Here is a 10,248-nt window from a genome sequence, read left to right as displayed (position 1 = left end):
CTAACAAGTCTGACCATAGTTGAACTAGGGCTCAGGCCAAACACCTTCACCGTTGAATGCAGCAAGGCATGTTCCTCAACGGACGGAGAGACAAGTTAAGCACCCTCGCCATTCAATTAAGTACGCCTAACTCGAACTAAGATTCGGGCCGCGTAAAGTTCGGCCCTAGTAGAACTACAAGGCCGCATTCCTTACCATCGTGACCAGTATTTCGACCACGCCCGAACTGGGACTAAATCTAAGTGCCATTGTCGCCAAAGAAGGGCTACAATAAGGCCAAATGCCGCTATCGCCAAATAATGGCTACAACTTGCTCACACCAAGTAAAAGAAAACGATAAACAAAAAGCATTTAATCATGTCCAAGGCCATCGCTGTTAACATCCAACCTAGTTTTTGACTAAGGCAAGCAAACGACTCGACAACAGTCGAAGTCACCTACTTGGCCAAGGCCATCAACGTCATCACGGTCAAGGCCATCGACATCATTACGACCAAAGACATAGGGGGATTAACACGTCTGCCAGAAAAACTCTGAGGCAAAGCCCCCCCTGAACGCGTGCAAAAAGGAAAACTTGGGAACAAGAAAGGTACAAAATAAACACAAGAAAGATAGAGGAAAATAAAGTTGCATATATTTACATCTTTGTTTACAACGGGTCATCCCCGCTTACACCCGGCCAAGGCCGGTAAATAAGAGAGAAAGAAAAAAAAGGAACAACAACAAAAAAAAATTAGCCAAACGGCAATGAAAACAAGAAAAAAAACATAACAAATCCTTTTTGACTCGGCGCCACCCGCGCCACCATCAACATCATCAGCGCCCTCAGCACCATCATCAACCCCTGGAGTAGCTGGGTCAAATCCATAGTTGAGATGGGCCTCACGAGCCTTTTGGCGGGCTTCTTCAAAAGCAACTTCAAGCACAATGTCGGCCTCCCACAATCTCTTATACACATCAAGATGGGCCTCAGTAAACATCCAAAGATCACGATCTGGGCCGAAAGAGGTGGCTTGGTCCCTTAGGTGCTGATTCTCGGCCTCCAAGGTCGTGATCTGATCCGCCATAAATTGGGCGTCCAGTTCATAGGCACCTATGTGTTCCTCTAACCCCGCCTCTCAAAAAGTCGCAGCAACTCTCTCCAGCTCTCGTTCATTTTCGTGAACAACGGATCGCCGCGTCCAATGCCCCAGCCCTCGATGAGGCATCCCTTGCTTGCAGCCTCAAGGCGATGACTCGGTCTCCAAAGCAACCACCTGCCCAGTCAAAGCCTCAAAGGCCTCGGCCGCCGTTACCTAACTCTGGCGTTCCCTCTCTGCGGCAGCCCTCCTTTCGGTCTCCATCTCCTCGTCTTTCTGACGAAGCTGCCCCTCAAGAGTGTTCACCCAGTCAAGGGTCTGCTGCATTTGAAGCTCTCGCCTCGCCAGCTCTTCGACCAAGTCCCTGCTCCGAGGATCGTCCTCAGGCGCTCGCACATCTCGCGGCACCGATCCCGGTAGAGGCGGTACTTCTCCAGTGCCTGCAAAAAGATCCCTAAGCAAACGTTAGCTCGGCGAATGCTCTCCACCTCCAACAAAAATGACTACAAGAACAAAACAATAATCAAAACAAGGGAATAAGCTAAGTAAAAGAAAAACGGACTAAGGTCATTACACGTACCTTCAAGCCTAGTGTGGCCACTTTACCCATCAGCCCGACGTCCGTAATGCCCCTCAACGACGCGTTTTCTACCTCCGATCACAACACCTCGAACAGCGGCACCAAGTTTTCCTTTTGAAGCAGCAAGTTCTGCTCTGTAGGAATCTCAACATAGCGAAACCGCCCCTCTGCATGCACCATTGAGTTGGTGAGGCCTTCTTGAAACATGCGGACGTCGTCGGGATCCAAGTCAGACTCGGATTCATACTCCTCTCCTGCGACGCCCCTTCCTCCCTCCACCGACCGAGAAGTTGAGGCTCCCGCCCCCGCCAACAAATTGGCACTTGTTTCTCCAACCAAAATAATTGCTGAGGAACTACCTCCCCTCTCAGCAACTGGAACTGTCAAATGAGTCACCGAAGCGACGGTATCATTACGGCCTGAGCCAACTGGGGCAACCCCCACTGTGCATCCGCCCTCAAGGGCAGGCGCCGCCGCCGCATTTCCCTCCGCATCTGATGGAGGAGAATCCAAACTTATCACCTCTGGAGGAGCCAGCGTAAATGCGACCCTATGCTTGACCAGCGGCCTCTCCTCTTCCTCCTCATCCTCATTCAAAAGCGACTCTGCCCGAGGACGTACGACCCCGAGGACTCTTCGACTCGAGGTGCAGTCCGTATCAGTGAATGAGCTGCCGAAGATTCAACCGACGTCGCTCTCGGAACCGAAAGCGGCTCCGGAATCGCAACAAGTTGAGTAGTCGCGCCCGGCCTACAGAAGGCTAGCTGAGGAGCCCTCACACGGCGTGCCCTCCCTGATCACAAAAAAACAAAGTTGAAAAGAAGAGGCAAAATGGAATAAAATAGGAACGGGACAAAAGAAAGTCAAACTCTTACCAGCAGCGGGCCTACGGCCATTCCTTTCCCAAAAAGACGCCTATGTACGAATTCTCGCTGTATAAGGAAACACGGCCTCAACCCATGCACGAATCTCGAGCAGCGGAGCTAGAGGCGGCCTTCCCGCTGCAGACATGAAGCAATTTAATACTTATAAAGACAAGACGTAAGGAGGGACGAAAAATGGAATTCGACGAATAAAGGACTTACGTGCATGGTTCCAAGCCTCTAGGAACTCAGTAGCACACGCCACCAAATGTTCAGTCCTGATATAGAAGAAATTCTCATAAGGGCGAGAGTCGACCATGTCGTCTAACTCTGCAGTCAAACCCTTCGTCCCACGAGGGACCACCCGAATCATAGTACCACGGACCCTCTGAGGGGCGTAGAGAGTCAGCACGTGCTGCAGCGCGATCTCCCTTCGGGCCAGTTTCGCATATTTAATAAGCATTGCAAAAAGCTTGTAAAGGGAAGGAACGAGCTGGCCAGGGCACACCCTATAATGATGGCAGAAGTCCACCACCAACATCGGGAGAGGGAGCCTGAATCCCAATTTGAAAGGATAAGCGTAGAAAACGCAATACCCTCTACGGTCGACGTGGACCCTCTCCTCGCTTCTAGCAAGGACAATATCAGCATAGCGGGGGATATCCCATTGTTCCCATAACTGGGTAATACCCACTTTCCCTATCAATGGGGCTTCATCCACTTGATCCTCGCCCCCATCGTCGGTGAAGTCAGTCGCCGCGCCTTCGGGCAAAGATAGAATCTCTTCCACCGATGGAGCCCCATCGGTCTCCACCGGTCCTACACCTCTCACTACCGGAGAAGGCTCTTCCACCACCGTAGGGTTGGCCGGAAGACTTGCCTGAGCAATATTTTTGGAAGAACCGCTTGCCATTTTTGATCAATAAATCAGAAAGGAATAAAAATCAACGAAGAAAAGTGAAGATTACGACAACCGAAGAGCAAGAGCAAAGATGAACTGACAAAGAAAGGAAATTTCTTCAGAGATCTCTCTTAGACAAATTACGAAAAAGTGAGAGACAAATGCCTCAAACCCTTATTTATAAGCAACACAAGTGGCTTTCACGAATTTCAATAGTCATCATTAACTACTTGACCAACCGCAAAACGGTTCGATTCTATAGAAACATGTGTCATTATGACAAGACTCTATGAAGCGGCTTTTCAATCACCAACCGGCGCTTCGCCTTCGAAACGGTTATAACGACCCGAGAATGTTTCAAGGACGTCCTGCGACCTCCAAAACTTTCGACATCTCCCAAAACGCATGTCAAAGCATGCCCGTACTCTCCCTGGCCGTGGCGCCTAACTGATATCGACACCATACAAGGTTAAAGGCCGTCGACGAAATTAACCACGGCCTCGGTCAGAGCATGGTTCGACCAACGTATAAAAGGCTATGACCATCTCCAAAGTATAAAAGGTTACGACCATCCCCAAGGTATAAGTGGCTATGGCCATCTCCAAAGTATAAAAGGCTATGGCCATCCCCAAGGTATAAGAGGCTACGGCCATCCCCAAAGTATGAAAGGCCACGACCACCCCCGATATATATACGGCTACGGTCATCTCCAGTGTATAAATGGCTAAAGCCACCAATGAAATATGACTAAGGTTATCAATGTGATTCGACCTACGACCACCTTTGAGCATGGCCAAAACGACATTCGACCTCCCTTTCCGAACGTCTGTACTTACAGTCGACGAAGTCCGCTCATCGAGCTCAGCCAAGGTCCGACCTCAATAAGCGGAGGGACTAACTGTATGGGTCAGAATTCGACCCTACGATAATTGAAGAATCAAACCCCGTCTTCAGTTAATCCATAATTAACTAATGGTACGATCATTAATCATTAATAATGTTTGATCCTTATTTGGTTCAACCAACACGGCCATGACCTGTCCATCCTCTTAAAGAGGGAACTCCAACGTAGTTACGGCCATCTTTTATCGCCAGCTCATCCAGCTTGCAGCTATAAATACTAAGAGAAAGAACCCTAGAAGGGGGGCTGCTTCTTCTTCTTCACCACGATTCCCAAAGAGGGAGAATAGATAACAATACCCATATGTTGGGGGAAAAGCAACACCATTATAAGGCTCTGAACCTCTCCATGGAGAGGCAGACCAAACCAATATCATCAATAAAAGCTCTTTACATATTTCTCCTTGTTTCCAAATACTTGTTGTTCGTTTCTTTCGCTTGTTCATTTGATTTATTATGATCTGCTATGATTGGACCTTGGTTTATTTAGATTGTTTTGTGCTTATAAAGTGTATGATAACTTTGAGCTAAACAAATACATAAGTTGCATCTGTTCAATGCTAATAAAACGCATTAAGCCAAAAACGAGTTATAAATCGCTACCACTGATTGCAACTTATAAAATGTTAGTGGTACAAATTGCAGTTGATGAACGCGACTTACATATGACAATTGGTGACTTTATACAGTATTTTACACACACAACTTTACTTCAAAAATCAACTTCCTCGTCCAACTTTGAACAATTTTTTTTTGGGTAATAAAATATTTATTCAACAAAGCTAAGTGTTATTACAACAAGAGCTCAGTCTAGGCCACATAGCGCCTAGACTGTCTCTTTTTAGTACATGAAAAGTAAAAACAGGCGGAACATCAAAAGTTTTCAAAGTACAAAAAGTGTCTAGGCTGCAATTATTTTTAGCTAACGGGTCTGCTACTCCATTAGCCTCTCTAAAGATGTGCGTCAGTTGTGGATCATTCGTCATCCGTAATAGGTACATGCAGTCACCAATTAAATTTTGGTATAGACAGTTGTTAGATTTTAGGAGGTTTAATAATTCCAAGCAGTCTGTCTCTATTACTAGTGGAAGGAGTTTCTTTGTTAGTGCTAGTTTGACTCTGTGAAGGAGGGCTAGAATTTCCATATAGATGTTGGTGGCATATTTAAGTCCCATATTGAAACCCAAAATCCAGTTCCCCCTTTGTCTCTAAACACCCCTCCTATTCCTCCCACTGCCCGCGCTGGCGCCATCTATATTTAGTTTGTAGTAATTTGGGTTGGTTGGTTCCCATTTTACAAAAATAGTTTCCTTGGCAAGTTTTAAGCAGTTGTTTTTTGCCATGTAGAGGAATTCTATGGCCCTACTGATGGGTTGGCATTTGTTGATGGGTGCTTTATTTCCTCCAAAGAGGATTCCATTTCTAAAATTCCATATATTCCATAAGAGGAATGGGAGAAAATCTGCCCAACAAAGGTAATTATAAAAAAAAGCTTTCGACAAGAGTTTGTTCTTAAGCCAATTTTGGAGAGTGTCTTTTCCCTTGGGATTTTGAGAGAAGGGGTGTTTTGTATTGATTTGATGCCAGATTTGCCTAGAGTAGTTGCATCGGAAGAAAATATGCTACATGTCCGTTGTTTCCCTGTTGCAAATGTTACAAGTGTCTTCGTGGCAAATCCCTTTCTTTTTTAGCAACTCTTTAGTGGGTAGCCAATCCCAAACGATTGTCCACATGAAGAATTTTACCTTATTTAAAGACTTGATTTTCCATATCCAGGCTACGTTTTTAGGATTGCCCGTGGATTATGAGACAGCTTCATATGAAGCTTTGATTGAGAAGAAATTGTGATTTTTAGAATTCCAAGTGTATGAGTCCTCAGAGGGTCCGGTTTGTTTTATGTATGTGCAGTTGATTTTAGAGACAATGTCCGGGGGAGTTCGAAGGATAGGTTTTTGAGGTCAAACATTCCATTTTTAATGAGGCAGGATAGATTTTGGTCAAGCTCCCCAGCTTGTATGGGGCCTTGGATGGATTCCCTAAGAGTTCCTTATTGATTAATCCAATTGTCATGCCAAAGATTTATGGTTTTTCCATCACCTACTAGCAATTTAATATTTGCGTTGCATATTTCATTACCTTTTTTAATAACTTTCCAAGTGTGGGGGCCTATATTCTTGCTTTTTCTGTGGTTGTATTTACTATGTACAATTTTGGCCCATAAGCCATCTTTCTTTTTTCTATATCTCCACGCTAGAGCTGCATTGAAGGAGGAATTTTTCATATGTGTGTTAGGAATTCCTAGACCCCCTTGTTTTTTAGGCATTGTAACTATACTCCATTTTACAAGATGACATTTCTCTTTTTCCTCCGTGCTACCCCATAGGAAATTCCGCTGAATAGAGTCAATCTTGTTGAGTATTGTTTTGGGGAGATCATAAATCTGCATGACGTGGTTCGGGATTGTGGCTAGGGTGGCTTTTATGAAGGTTGTCCTACTTGCCATATTTAGGAATTTTATTTTCCAGTTAGTCTATTGTTTAGTTTATCCAGGATAAACTGGAAGTCCTTTTTAGTGGGGTTGGTGCTTGGCATAGGGAAACCTAGGTACTTTCCGAAGTTATTGGTATAATTCATAGAAAAGAATTTATTGATGTGGTCTTTGTGATTTATAGGAGTATTCTTTGATAATACAATTTTTTATTTATCGAAATTAATAGATTGCCCAGAAGCGTTACAAAACTTGTTGATAGTGTCTATGATAGAGTTATAACTTTTTTGGTTGGCTTCAGCTAGGAGAATGAGATCATTAGTGAAGAAAGATGTGAGAATTCCGGGCTTTTGGGATTAATTTTGATTGGGGTCCATCTACAACAGTCAATTTCGTGATCAATTAATCTAGATAACATTTCCATGCAGATGATAAAGATGTATGGGGATAAGGGATCCCCTTGTCTAATACCCCTAGATGGTTCAAAGAAATCCGTTCTAGATCCATTAATAAGGATAGCAGTTGAGGTGGTAGAGATGCAGGACATAATGAGTTTTATAAGGTCCGGAGGGAAATTCAGGGAGTTTAGGGAAAATCGAACAAAGGACCATTCTATTTTGTCGAATGCCTTTTCCAAATCTATTTTAATCATCATTTTTTACTTTTTCCCTTTAGTATTCTCGAAGTGATGCAGTACCTCATCAATGATTAGTGCACTATCCACAACCCTACTTCCTTTTATGAAGCTAGCTTAGGTAGGATGGATAAGGGTGGGCAGGAGTGTTTTAATGCGGTTTTTGATAATCCTTACGGCGACTTTATAGGCCGTGTTACAAAGGCTTATAGGTCGATATTGTCTAATGGTCTCAACATTTTCACTTTTAGGTATTAGGCAGACTAGTGTATTATTCATGCTTTTAAGCATTTTTTTTTCTGAGAAGGAATCTTGGCAACATTTTATGAGAAGTTTGCTAGTCTCCTTCCAATACTTTTGGTATAGAAACGGGTGGAGTCCATCCGGCCCCGGAGTTTTGTGAGGTTGAAAAGAGTCTAGTGCCCTCCTAATTTCTTCTATAGAGGGGATGCTACTAAGGTACGTGTGATCCTGATCCTTAATTCTGGAATTAATGGATAGGTGGGTATTGTTGAGTAGGGATTGGTTATGATCCGTGGTGTAGAGATTTTTGTAGTAGTCAATAATATGGTCCTTGATGGGTTTTTGCTCTTGGATCCAATTTCCAGCTTCGTCTCTTAAACAAATAATTCTATTTTTTTTCTTCTTTGCATGGTGGTGATGTGAAAAAAATTTGTGTTTGCATCACCATCCCGGATCCATTGAATCCTGGATTTAAGCTTCCAAAAATCCTCCTCTTGCCTGAGTATAATATTATACTCATGTAGGAGTTCGTTTTCCAGGTTTATTAAGAATTGACTGTGGGGGTAGTTTTGAGAATTCTAGATTCCATTTAATCCAGCAAGTATTTTGCTTTTCATTTTGAAAATATTACCAAAAGTATTTTTATTCCAGTCTATAGCTTTTAAACAAAAATTTTCTATGGCTTTAGTGATATTTGGTTGGCTCGACCAAGAGTTTTCGACTAAAGCTCTAAACGTGGGGTGTGACAGCCACATAGTTTCTATTCTAAATATATTATTGTTGGTAGAGAAACTTTTAAAAAAATTCTAGCTTGATTGGGTAGTGGTCCGAATGGCTTCTAGTTATATGCTTAATATTTGCGTCTTGGAATAGTTCTAACCATTCTGTGTTTGCAATACATCTATCAAGCCTTTCCATAATTATGTATTTACAATTTTTTCTCTTATTAGTCCAAGTGAATCTTGACCCTTTGAAACCTAAGTCTACAAGTCCACATTTGGATATTCTATTATAGTTAATAGCCAATCCTCCATATTTTTCCGATGCACGTGTGACTTCATTGAAGTCACCCCGCAACTAGCCATGGACCCTTATAATTTTTTGCTAGTGTTTTTAAAGTTTGCCAGAGAATTAATCTTTCTTCCATAAGGTTACTAGCATATATAGTAGAACATAACCATTTTTTGTTGAGTTTTGTACCTTTACCATGGCGTGTATCTCTTGATCCGTTCCTCCAATTTGATCTACCATAGTATCTCCATTGTTCCACATGAGCACAATGCCTCCCGAGTTCCCATTAGCCAGCATTTGGATTAGACTAGAGTACCCGAAATCATGGACCAAGACATGGTGATCCTCCATTTTTGTTTCCAGCAGTGCTACTAAACTAGGACGATGATAATCCAGCATAGCTCCAAAAGTTGTTCTAAATTCCGCACTATTTGCTCCACAACAGTTCCAAATAATCATATTCATGCTAATGTTTCTGGTTGATAGACCTCTATCCTGGCTACTTGAGGAGTTGTGGTCGCTCCTCATGCTTTCCTGTTATGTCCAATAGTGGGTGAACATTGTTGGTACTAACACCACTGCATGTTGGTAGATGCTCGGTGGATTCACCTTCCTTATGGAGATGGAGCATTTCCTCAAATCCACTGGGCAGATTAAGATGAATCTTTTTTCTCTTATTGCTTGGAATGCCATTGTTTTTGGGTATCTTAACACTCCGTGCTCCACTATTCTTTCTGTTGAAATTTCTTCCTCTTCTTCCTCCTCTTCCATCGCATTTGGTTATGAGTTTGTGAGGTTGGATATGTTGTTTGAGTTTGGTTCGATCCTTGGAGGGTTGAGAGTGGTAGTAATGTTTGTGTTTGGTTCGATACTTGGAGGGTTAAGTGTGGTATTGTCCTGGGAAGTGGGGTTATGGGTGTGTTGTTGTTGGGTTGGGATAACGGCTGTGTTTGGGCAGTATTGATGTTGGTAAATGTGGTTTGAGGGTTTGCATGGGACGGGTACATGAGGAGGTTTGGGTTGTGCATGAAGAACTTGGACTGTTGGTCCCCTACATGGGAGCTCCATGGGGAGGGGTGGGGACCCATATTCATTTGCATGGGCTGCTGGGGGATCAACCATGGACGGATCATTACGTTGTTCAAGCATAGTTGCATCCCTTCCGTCACAATTTGGGCTAGGTATGAAGGATCTCCTATTTGGATTATGAGGTCCCTCCCTTCTAGTTGAAGATTGATGTTGAGAGCATGTCCCGTGAGGCCCCATTCCAGCCAAGATTGGGGGGCATGGTCCAATTGTATTGGTATTGTAGTGAAAATCAGGGGTGTTTAGGGTTGTGGTGGAGTTTGTGACCTCATCCATACATTCCTCCTTGGCCGATGGTATCTCCTATTTTGGTTGAGAGGTAACCTTGGCATCATGTAATTTGTTTTTACTAAGGATTGGGTTTGTTGTAACTTTGGAGTCACTACTATTGGGAGGGAAGTTGTTTATATCCGTTATTACTTTGTAGGGGTCAACATGTGTTTCTAGAGTTTTGTCTATCCTA

This window comes from Nicotiana sylvestris, chromosome 5, assembly GCF_000393655.2.
Source record: "Nicotiana sylvestris chromosome 5, ASM39365v2, whole genome shotgun sequence".
NCBI lineage: Eukaryota > Viridiplantae > Streptophyta > Magnoliopsida > Solanales > Solanaceae > Nicotiana > Nicotiana sylvestris.
The sequence above is the reverse complement of the archived record's forward strand: the minus strand, read 5'-3'. Positions refer to the sequence as shown.